Source organism: Oryctolagus cuniculus, chromosome 18, assembly GCF_964237555.1.
Source record: "Oryctolagus cuniculus chromosome 18, mOryCun1.1, whole genome shotgun sequence".
Classification (NCBI taxonomy): domain Eukaryota; kingdom Metazoa; phylum Chordata; class Mammalia; order Lagomorpha; family Leporidae; genus Oryctolagus; species Oryctolagus cuniculus.
The window spans coordinates 40,519,496-40,530,720 of record NC_091449.1 but is presented as its reverse complement, the minus strand read 5'-3'; the positions used below and the strand labels follow the sequence as shown (position 1 = coordinate 40,530,720).

Here is an 11,225-nt window from a genome sequence, read left to right as displayed (position 1 = left end):
AGAGGGGAGCGGATGTGCAGTGGCCCTGTGACAGGAGTGTGGCTTGGGCTTCAAGACCAGCACAGGGGCCCCTTTGGCTGGAGCAGAGGGACCGAAGAGAAGGGGTTCAGGACAAGGAGAGGGAACCGGCTCCCAGGCCGGGATGAGAAGCTCTTTGTTCTATCATGGGACAGGGAGATTCCTGTTTTTTTTTTTTTTTCAAGGATTTCCTGGCCATAGAGGCAAGGGTCAGGCAGGACCACTCGGAGGCCACCCCGGGGTGCTGGTGGCGGCAGGCTGGTGGGAAGGGCAGCCCGTGGATCCGTGTGGGACAGGGGTTCGGAGGAAGGAGGGGGCAGGGAGGATTCTGGGGGGGTACGGCGGCCAGGTTTATGAGCAGGGAACCCTGAAGGAAGGGCCTTGAATGCCGCACCTTGACGGGGACCAGCAGGAAGGCTGGTGGGTGCAGTGGATGAGGCAGAGAGAAGTGAGGGGGCCGGGCGAGGGGCAGGAACAGACGACCACCTCAGCTCTGAGCATCACATGGGCGCCCGTCACAGATGCCTGTTCCAAGCCCCGGCCCCGGGGGCAGAGGGCCGAGGGCAGGAGATCGGGAGGAGTGGGCCCCGAGGACCTCTCCCAGGCCCACTCGCCAGCCCGCCGCCCGCGCGTGGTGTGGCGCCGCTCCCGCGAGGCTCGCCTGGAGAGGATGGGTATGATGCAACCCTGGTGTCGTGAAATAGCCGGGTAAGAGGATGCGCTGCTCGTCGGCCTGATTCACAACACCAGCTGCAGCAACCATACCAGACAACGCCGGCGCCTCCTCTGCGCTGGGCTCCTCCGCTTCCGAGACCGGGACGCGCCCCTGCAAGCAGCTTCGCGCCCTCCGGCCAGCCTGCCCCGGGGCCGGGGGCTGCGAGACAGACGGAGGCTGGGTCCCTGCCCGCGACGGGCTCACAGGCTTGATGAGAGCGAGGGAGAGGGGAGCAGACACAGGGGGATCAGAGCCGCAGTGGGGTCCCAGGCACCCAGGAGGCCTGGGAAGCCAGGGACTGGGCTGCAACCTCTCCAGCGAAAAACCCCGAGACACTGGGCCTTGTGGAGCTCACAGGCCTGTCCATCCCCATCCCGGCCCGCCCACAGGGACCCAGAATTCACTGCGATGCTCCTGGCTGCTAATGTAAACAGGGAAGCAGGCCATGGTGAGTTCAGCCATTTGCATGGAGGAAGGAAGCACTCCTGTGTTTTTCTTCTTGCACAGATTTTTTTTAACCTATTTAGCTGACATCCATCCCACAAATCATAAGATTTTACTAACGTATTAGATTTCCCCCGTGGCTGTTTTGGAGGATACACAGGACAAAGCATGACACCGTGGGTACCGACAATGGCCACAACCCAAGACACAAAGGCCTGAATCTCTGGTTAAGATGCTGCCTGGGTTCAGGGAGGGGCTGACTTCCTCTGACTGGCACAATGGGGGAGCCGGGTATGTGAAGTAGCAGTTAAAGCAAATAAAGCCAAAAAGATGAGCATTATTGAAGATGGAGAGCCCCCAGTGTTAGCTTGGAGCTTCCTGGCAGTCAAGGCAAAAAGTGCAGTAGTCACCCTCTGATTCAGAGTGGGGTTTCCTTTTTTTCCCTCTTTCTCTTCTCATAAAGAAAACCAATCTCCATCAACCCTTCGGCCCTCCACCCAGGCTCAGGAGACTTCCCACGTGGGGCGGTCTGAGCTCAGTCCTGCTGCCTCCACACACACCAAGGCAGGACAGTGTCAGGACACCTGTTCCTCCACCTGATGGCTCTCCCGAGAGTCTGAGGAGTCGAACCCATGTTCCCTCTCCCCCAGCCTTTCAATTCCAATACTCTTAGCTCTCCCAGCTTTCTTGGAGACCCCTGGTATTATCTTGAAAGCAGCAGGGACCGCATGGTTCCTCTGCCCAAGTCCAGATCACACGGGTGCGTTTCTAGCCAGAACACTCTCTAATGGACCCTTTTTGGAGCCTTGGGAGTCCCTGGCCTGCTCCTGCGGCAGGGACCAGAGGGCCTGGAATCTCAGAGCTGCTCTCCGAGGCCCCCAGGCTGGGCCCAGTCCACAGGGAGCGGAAAGGGTGCGGGCCTAAGGCAGCCTGGCGGCCTGCTCTCCTCATCTGTCACATGTGGACAGTTCTACCCAGTTAGTGGGGGCTTGATGGCCAAGAGAGGGGACTTGGGGAGGAAGCATTTTGGACAATAGTGCTCTGAAAAAAAAAAATATATATATATATATATGCCTTAAACACCAACTCTTCGGCTGCCGGAAAGGAAAGCTAAGGCAGAGCCAAGTCTCCCTTGTCTAGTTTAAGGCAGTGCCTTCTGGTAAGGGCAGCTGCTAAAACTCGACTATTTAAAACCTTTTAACACTTGATTTATTTGAGAGGCAGAGAGAGTGAGCAAGCCAGCAGCTGGTTCATTCCCTAACTGCCTGCAGCAGCCAAGGCCGGGCTGAGAGCGAGGCTGGGAGCTGGGAACTGTATTCAGGCTTCCCATGTGGGTGGGGGACTCCACAATTTGAGCCATCGCTGCTGCCTCCCGGGGTCTGCATGGGGAGGAAGCCGGAGTCGGGAATCTAACCCAGGCACTCCGGCGTGGGACGTGGGCGTCCTAACTGCTGGGCTAATCGCCTGCTCCATAAGAACTATTAAAAAACATTTTTTTAAAAAGCTAGGAGCTGGGAGGAAGTGGTGCTCAGGCCACAAAGTGGAAACCCGGAGAGAGCTGGCTTTCGTTGTTTGCAGCCATCACAGAAGCTGTGCGTAGAAGCATAAAACGCTCAATCTTAGAAGCTCTGAGCCCAGGCCTCTCCCACATCCCCTGGTTAGCCCCAGATACTTGAAGCAAACGGTTGATCTCCTTAACAACCAAAGCAGAATCTCCAGGCTCTGGCCCAGCAGCCCAGGGTTCAATGGCCAGGTGACACTCATTCCCGCTGCGGAGGGGAGATGGGGAGGCTCCCGGAGAGGGGTCTCCGCTCCAGGCGGCTTCCACAGGGTGCCTTCAAGCTCCAGCTGGGTGCGGGCCCCACAGGGTAAGGAACCCGGCAGCAGGGAGTTGGAGAGGCCGCGTGAGGAGCAGTTCAGGGCCTCGCCCGCAAGGGCTTGCAGTCTGCAGCATGCGGTGCACATATTTGCCATCGGTGGGCATGGGCGGGTGGACACTAAGAAAGTGCATCTTTGATCAGAGGTCAGGGGTTCAACGAGGGTTGTCAGGTGCGGGTTCACTTGTGGTCGCCTGGAAAATGTGGCCCCAAGACCCCTCCCCCAAAACAAGGATGCTCTACATCTGATGCCATCTCTGCTGACCAAGCACCCAACAGGAACGACCTTGTCGGACAGCTGGCCTTGGCCTTGGCGGGGACGTGGTGGACCAGCTGCCCCCATGTGCCTAGGTGGTTTTGTTCTGCCCAGGTAGTGTTCACCTTCTTACTCCGTCCCTCTCAGCCATCTCAGGAACATCCGTGTTGGGGAGGGGGTGGGCTTCCACATTCAGAGAGGCCCACACGTCTACCCCATCCCTGCTTTCGGACAGAGCGAGGATTCCTGACCGTGGCAGGGCATCGGGATCATGTGGGGGTTGAGGCTTTTAAAAACCATGAATCGGTGCCTAGGTCCTCCCAGGCCAATTAAGACAGAATCCCTGGGGGCAGGGGCTTCGCTGGTTTTAAGAGTCCCAGCGGCTCTAAGATGTTGCCTGTGGAGCTGGACTCTGAGCAGGAGGGAAGCAGATGTGCTGCCTTGGCCTGTGCAGCCCAGGAACACAGCTACAGCTGTATCACTTTTAAAATGCTCCTTCGTGACCGGCGCCGCGGCTCACTAGGCTAATCCTCTGCCTGTGGCGCTGGTACCCGGGGTTCTGCTCCCGGTTGGGGCGCCGGATTCTGTCCCGGTTGCTCCTCTTTCAGTCCAGCTCTCTGCTGTGGCCCAGGAAGGCAGTGGAGGATGGCCCAAGTGCTTGGGCCCTGCACCCGCATGGGAGACCAGAAGCACCTGGCTCCTGGCTTCGGATTGGTGCAGCGCGCCGGCTGTAGCGGTCATTTTGGGGGTGAACCAATGGAAGGAAGACCTTTCTCTCTGTCTCTCTCACTGTCTAACTCTACCTGTCAAAAAAAAAATGCTCCTTTGTGTTGGGGAAGGCCTCTTGGCTAGGTGACTGAACACATCGGCCAGCCACCACCCTTCAGGCTGCATCCATTGCCCCCAGGTGACAAGGGGAGTCTGAGCCCAGTAACACCACCCCTGAATCCCCTCTGCCTCATGGGCCACACTCCCCCACCAGCTGCCCCAACCCCCACATACTCACCCCTTGAACAAGGTGCACGCTGAGTTAGGCTTCTGCTTGGCAGGGGAAGGGCTGGACAGGAGGCCTGGGACACCTGGCAGGCCTCTGGACTCACCTGGGTCGTGCAGTGTCTCCTGCTTCAAGGTTGAAGAAGGATTAAGAGAGCCACACACTCCGCTGAGGTGGGAGACACAGGCCAGCTGGGACCCGCCAAAGGGACCTGGGCTTGCTGCATCCCACACATGGCTCTCCCATCTCTGCAACTTGGTCTGGATCCCAGTCACTTGTAGGTGGCCCCTATACCTTGAGACACTGAACTTCCTCTTTCTGTGCCCCTTTCTTGTGGCATTTCTCAAGGCCTCCTCCTTTATTACCTGTGTGTGTGTGTGTGTGTGTGTGTGCATGTTCAGGTACGCCTGCTTCTCTCTTCCCCTGATCGCACGTAGGCCTCAGTAGGCAGGGCTCCGCACTACTGCAGGCTCAGAAATCAGGCCCAGCTCCTAGTCCCCAGGCCCCTGGTGGGCTGAGGGGCTGAGTGAGCCTGGAGGGAGAGACCCATTTCATTGGAAGAGGCCCCTTCCTGTCACTCACCCTAGCTACCTGTCCGCTGCCATTCACTCACTACAGGGTCTGGCACATGGTTAAGTCCTCACACAGTTGTCAGCGCATTCTCCATTTAGCAGCCACTGGGTAGACAGGAACGGCAAGTTAAACACAATGGATCACTGTCTCCTGATAGCAAATTTCTGGCTTATCAACTTTGGCCTAATTTTGTCTCTTGTAAAAAAAAAGGAACTAAAATGAAACTGCCCTCCCTAAGGTGGGAAAGCTGACTCCATCTGCACCCATGGGAGACCTGCTGTGACGGCAGAAGCCCGAGAGATGCAGAGGACCCGCCTCTTGTCCTAGAGCCTTCTCTTACGGAGGCTGGGGCAGGCGGCCCAAATGAACCTATACTGATTGAGGGCCCACTGTGTGACTGCCAGTAATAGACACGGGATTTACAGAAATGCACCTGAGCTTCCCAACAGCCCGGCATCCCCGCTTTCTCCAAGAGCAAACTGGTGCGGCAGCCCAAGGACTTGCCCCCCGCCCACGATGCCTGCGGACTGCACAAGGGACTCGGGCCCACTTCTCCCACGGCTGGCTCGGACTTGCACCTGCCGTGCAGGGCTGGGTCTTGACAGTCTTCCATTTTGGGGCCATTTCTCCATGATTCCTCACTTTCCCCCTGCCCACCCTCCCGTGGTCGTGGAGCTCCTTACTTTCAGAATTGAGTTTTCCAAGTGGTTTCTGAAAAGCCTTCCTGGGCAAGTTGGAGCTTTTGCACGCTAAGGCTGCCGTTGGCCACTAGAGGGCCACATTGCAAATGTCTGATTTTGAGGAAACAAAGCATCCTTTCTGCTTTAAGTTTACCCAAAATTCCACGCCAGCTTGTCTGTCAGGCTGGTCCGGAGGGTCAGTGGGGGCCCTGCTTGGGCAGAGACATTTAGGGTCACTCAGGGGAAGGCGTTCCCAGCAGCCTCCCAGGTGAAAACGCCACTGCCCGGCTAGTGCGAAGCCTTTCCAGGGCTGGGGCCTCCCATGTGTCTAGGGCTGCTTGCTCCCTGGGGCTTCCACCTGGCCATTGGCAGGGACAGCTAAGGTGCGACTCACACTGGAACGGCCAGTGGCGCTACCTCTGCTTTCTTCTCCTGCCACCTGGGTCTGGGTGGCGCCTTCATGGTTTCAGCTGAGGTCTCAGGCTCGTCACCCCACTGAGCTCTAACTGCAGCTCTGGGAAAGCTTGACAAACGGGGCCACACCTAACCCCAGGAGCCCTCTCCATCTGCCCCCCACCCAGCTCAACAGTGTCCCCTCGACACTCACAGGTTTTCCCAGGAGGCCCCGCCCCACAAGGCGCTGTGCTCTCAGACACCACCAAACCCTGTGATGAGGTGAGGGGTTTTGCATGAAGCCCACGTCCCAGGGGATTCATCTGGAAATGGCCACCCAGAGGCCAAGCCAAGTTGAGGGCCCCCACACAAAGGAAATGGGTTGAAATTCTTCCAGGTGGACACAGCACGGGCCACTGGGCAGCCGAGGCCGCATCACTTCAGGGCTCCTCACTAGGACAAGGTCCCCGGGTGGAGAGAGATGAGTACCTTCCCCTGCTCCTCACCCTTTGCTTGTCCCCAAGCACAAGCCCATGTCCCAGGACCTAAAGATGCTTCTCCTGGTTAAAAAAGTAAACAAAACAAAACAAACAAACAAAACCCCACAGGCAGATCTTATCCAAGAGGGCAGGGACCATCTTTCCAATGGACAGGCCCAAGCCTCTCCCACCATCCAACTGAAACAGAGACCCCCTAAGCCTGCCTCCCCTTCCCCCAGGCCAGGAGCTGGCGCCCAACTCTTTTAAAATGTTTCCCACTGAGGTCCAAAATGAAGGGCTGCAGACATAACGCTCCCAGCCCTGGAGCGCCCGCCACTCGCCCAGTTTGTCACCGCAACACTTTGACCTTCCCAGCAGCCCTCTGGCCATACTCGGACCTTCCGCAGACCTCAGTGAGGGCACAGGTCCTGAGGCCGGGCGAGGAAGAGCAGGACTTTGGAGCTGGCACAGGAGCCCTGTACTTACAGAACCTCTGGGCACTCTGCAGACCCAGGGATCGGCTCATGCACCCAGAGGCCAGGAAGAGACTTCTGCTGCCTTCTGAGAGCCCTCCCGGCCGGGCCTCAGCTAAGAACATTCCCAGGGGAGGAGGCCCGAGAGGTTTCCGTTCCACTGAAGGGACTGGACAAAGGGAGCTGTGGCACTTTGGAAGAATGTTCCAGAAAAGGACTGGTTATAAACAGGGGTGGTGGTGAAGGAGCCGTCCTAGACAGAGCAAAGGCAGAAGTTACTGTGCATGAAGGAGCAGGCAGTGCACACACACACGCTGACTCCACCCGCTCCTCTCCCCACAAACCCCACCCTGGGGACAAGGTCCACAAAGCAGACACAAGAAAGGAAAATCATCTGCCAACTGAATGAAGCAGGGACTTCTCCCGGCCGCGTTCCTAACACAAGTCCGGGATCAGGTGAGAAAAAGCTGTCTCTGCTTCCTCCCCCTCGCTGTAATAAACACCCACATTTGAAATTCTTAATGGAAAAATACCCAGATGATAGCCACTGAGGTTAACGGGACCGTAATTACGCCACTCAGCCCACCTGGCTGGCTCTTCAAAACTGAATTCCAGTTCCTGCCTTCTCTCAAGTGACTTCGTAGCTCACTGTCATTTCCGCTGCCCAGGGAAGCGGGAAGAGCACAAGAAATTAGGGTGATCCGATCTAGCTGGCGAGCTCCTGGCAGCCTGTGCAGGTCTGAGGGCCTGCAGGCGGCAAGTGCCAGCAGAGACCAATTGGGAGAGGGCAGCTAGATCGCACCAGGACCAGGAAGGTCTTCCTAGTCTGTCTGAAACTCAAATTGAATTGAGTGTCCCTTGTTTTCATGTGCTAAATCTGGCCCAGATGGACTTATCTGCAGGACATGCATCCCTGGAGGCCAGCTGAGAGCCGGGGGCCAGGTCTGCAGTGGCCACAAAAAGGGGCCGTAGCAGCTAATGCAGCTCAGGCCAGAACCCTTGTCTGGGAGGATTGGCCTCCCACTCCCAGCTCAGACAGAAGTCAACGTCTGAGGCAAACTTTTCCATCCTCCCTGTCCCCTATGGGATGAAGAGCAGAGTCCACTTTGTTGGACTTAGGGTAACTCTGGGATGGGGATAGTGCTGGAATTACCTGGGATATCCCCAGCTACCCGGCCGGCCCATCACAGCAGGGCCTTCGTGCTCGTCTGAATTTAGCTACAGTGGAAACATAAATGCACGTACTGGGTTAGCCAGTCCCAGGAGCTACATTCTCAACGAGGCAAGAAGCCCAGATCACGGGCAACGTCTCTCCCTCCAGAACACTTTGGTTCACAGTTCTAAGCTTGTTTCCCACAACCTTTTCAGTTAGAGACCAACGGTAGGAAGACGGGTTTGCTTCCCGCATCCCTGCCCTGAGGATACTAAAAAGCATGAGGCTGTCAGAGGATGGGCTGGAGGTGCTGTGACTTCTGAATTCACCAGACTTAAGAATGGAAAACCTTTAGAACCCTGAAAACCACCTCATTTCCCTCCAGACAATTCTTAAGCTGCTTGCTGACTTCTCCTGGATACTCTTAAAATACAAGAGCATGGGGCCAGCACCGTGGCATAGAGAGTAAAGCTGCTGCCTGCAATGGTGGCATCCCATATGGGTGATGGTTCAAGCCCTGGCTGCTCCACTTCCGATCCAGCTCTCTGCTATGGCCTGGGAAAGCAGAAGATGGCCCAAGTCCTTGGGCCCCATGCACCCGCATGGGAGACCTGGAAGAAGCTCCTGGTTTCTGGCTTCAGATTGGCACAGCTCTGGCTGCTGTGGCCATCTGGGGAGTGAACAAGTGGATGGAAGCCCTCTCTCTTTCTGCCTGTGCCTCTCTGTAACTCTGCCTTTCAAATAAATAAGTATGTCTTTTTTTGGACAGGCAGAGTTAGACAGTGAGAGAGAGAGAGAGAGAGAGAGAGAGAGAGAGAGAGAGAGAGAGAAAGGTCTTCCTTTTTCCGTTGATTCACCCCCCAAGTAGCCGCTATGGCTGGTGTGTTGCGCCAATCTGAAGCCAGGAGCCAGGTGCTTCCTCCTGGTCTCCCATGCAGGTGCAGGGCCCAGGGATCTGGGCCATCCTCCACTGCAGTCCCGGGCCACAGCAGAGAGCTGAACTGGAAGAGGAGCAACCAGGGCAGAATGCGGCGCCCCCACTGGGACTAGAACCCGGGGTGCCGGCGCCGCAGGTGGAGGATTAGCCTAATGAGCCACGGCACCGGCTAATAAATATATCTTTAAAAAAAAAATGATAGAAGCCAAAGCTCTCTAAGGTGATTACAAAGTGACAACAGCCTGGTGCTAACCCAAGGCTGTATTCTCTACTTAGCACTCAGCTTGCCCACTGCACTTCATGAGTGGCACGGTGGAAAATGTGGTGGAGTAGACAAGGTCCTGAGACCTAATGAAAAAGAAAGCTTGTGGAGATCCAGTCTAATTGCTAAGTTTAATGGTAAGGGCTTTGGTCTGCAGCCTACACTCCAACAGCAGGCAAGGGTGAAAGTTCAAAGAGAGAACGTCCAGTTAAACACACACACACAAAATCAGCAAATACTGGGCACCGCAGGAAGCTCTAATTTTTTTTTTTTTTTTCATGAAGTAACCTAAACTCTAGGATTTAAATGATGCATCACACCTCCCTGATGAGATTGTAAGTTCTCAGAGGGCAGGAGCTGGTTCTACTCTCTGGCCCCAGCCGGGAGCAGACTCTGCCTGTCCTTTGCTCACAAAACCAAAGGGCTTGCTTCAGGACAGCTCACTAGTTCTGCTTCAGTTTTCCCTTTGAGGTTCAACAGCCACAGTTGATAGAAAGAGAGAGAAAGAGAGAGATAGAGACAGAGAGAGAGAAAGAGAGGGAGAGAGAAAGAGAGAGGAAGAGGAAGAGGAAGAGGAAAGGAAAGATCGATCAAAGGAACAGAACCAGAAGTCCACTCTCCAGGCCTCTGAAAAGGATCCAGCTCCTAGGAGGACTATCCTCCGAGTGCCTCGAGGAGCTCCCTGAGGGCCACTATGAGCCAGGCACCAACTCTGCCAGCTTTAAGATGCCCTTGATTTCACATTACAAAGATTGGAATCTTATCCCTGGCAGACAAGAGAGACTCCCAGTGCCACCTTGGTTTCTCTGGGTAAACAGTGAAACCCCAGAAAAACTTCTAGGGGAAGGCCTTATTCTCTGATGACTTATGAAGCCAATAACCTCTCACAGAATCGTGATTTCTGGCCACAAACCACCGACAGTTTCCTTGCAAACCCAGCCTGTTTCTCCTGTGCTCTGCACTACCCAGCAGGCTCACGTGACCACACAGTCAGCCCGAAGGACAAGCAGTGGGATCTGCTCCAGGCCTCGCCCTTCTAAGTGCATGATGCAAGGGAAGACAAATTTATGATGCGTTCTCAGGGGATGATAAACTGAAGTGAGCCAGGAGCAAATACGCATTTGAGCTTCTTTCATTTATGGCATCATTATATTTCTATCTGCAAGTAATAGCTTATCTTAAAAACACAAAACACTAGGGCATACTTCATGAAAAGTCCACAGACTGCTTTTACAGCACTGTTCACAAGTCACTTGATTTGCTGAAATCACATACAAGCAGGGCACAGCACAACTTGCTCAGTCAAGTGCCGTGCAGAGCTCATCTCCTGGGATTCGCCAGGGAAGCTCAGTGGAAGGTGGTTCTTCAGGGTGACAGGATTTGGCCAGAGGGCAAGCGACAGCCCAGCTGGCCCTCAGGCTTGCCAGCACTCAGGCAAGCCAACCCCCAGCAGCAGATGGTTCCATCAGCTACAGATCAGCCCTCTCCCAAAAGAAAAGCTGGCAATTACTTTCACAACTGCAGGGTGGTGAGGGGGACCACACCCTGTGTTGAGATCTCTTCTTAGGAGCAAGAGCACCTCTGGGGACTCTTCGGGGATCTTAACGCCCTCCTGAGCGAGAACTCACTTCAGGACCAGGCCATCAGGCCAGCAGAGCGGACCGCTGCTATGTCTCATGGACCCAGCTGCCCCATTCAGGGACAAATGCTTGTCCTCATTTCCTCTCTCTTTTAGTCCAGGGCTTTGGAACTGGTGGTGAGAGAAACAGAACCAGTGCCGGTGACACTGCTGCCGGGGACAGATACTCACACTGTTGGTGCCACATGATGTCTGGATTCTACACTGGACACTCCGAAAGGAACCCATGAGCTTGCCTGGCCAATCATCTTCAGGAGAGGGGATGTCCACGCAAGAGGCACTGACCACCAGACAAGGGAAAAGCTGTTGATAAGAGGGGCACACACAAGCCC

The 11,225-nt window shown here is 55.6% G+C and overlaps 1 non-coding gene across 1 annotated transcript; it reads right to left on the bottom strand.

The window, feature by feature from the left end:
- Nucleotides 1-702: 702 nt before the first annotated feature.
- MIR138-2 (microRNA mir-138-2) lies at nucleotides 703-770 on the bottom strand. The gene has a single exon (NR_162532.1). It is a non-coding gene; the product is annotated as a microRNA mir-138-2 (primary transcript).
- Nucleotides 771-11,225: the final 10,455 nt, after the last annotated feature.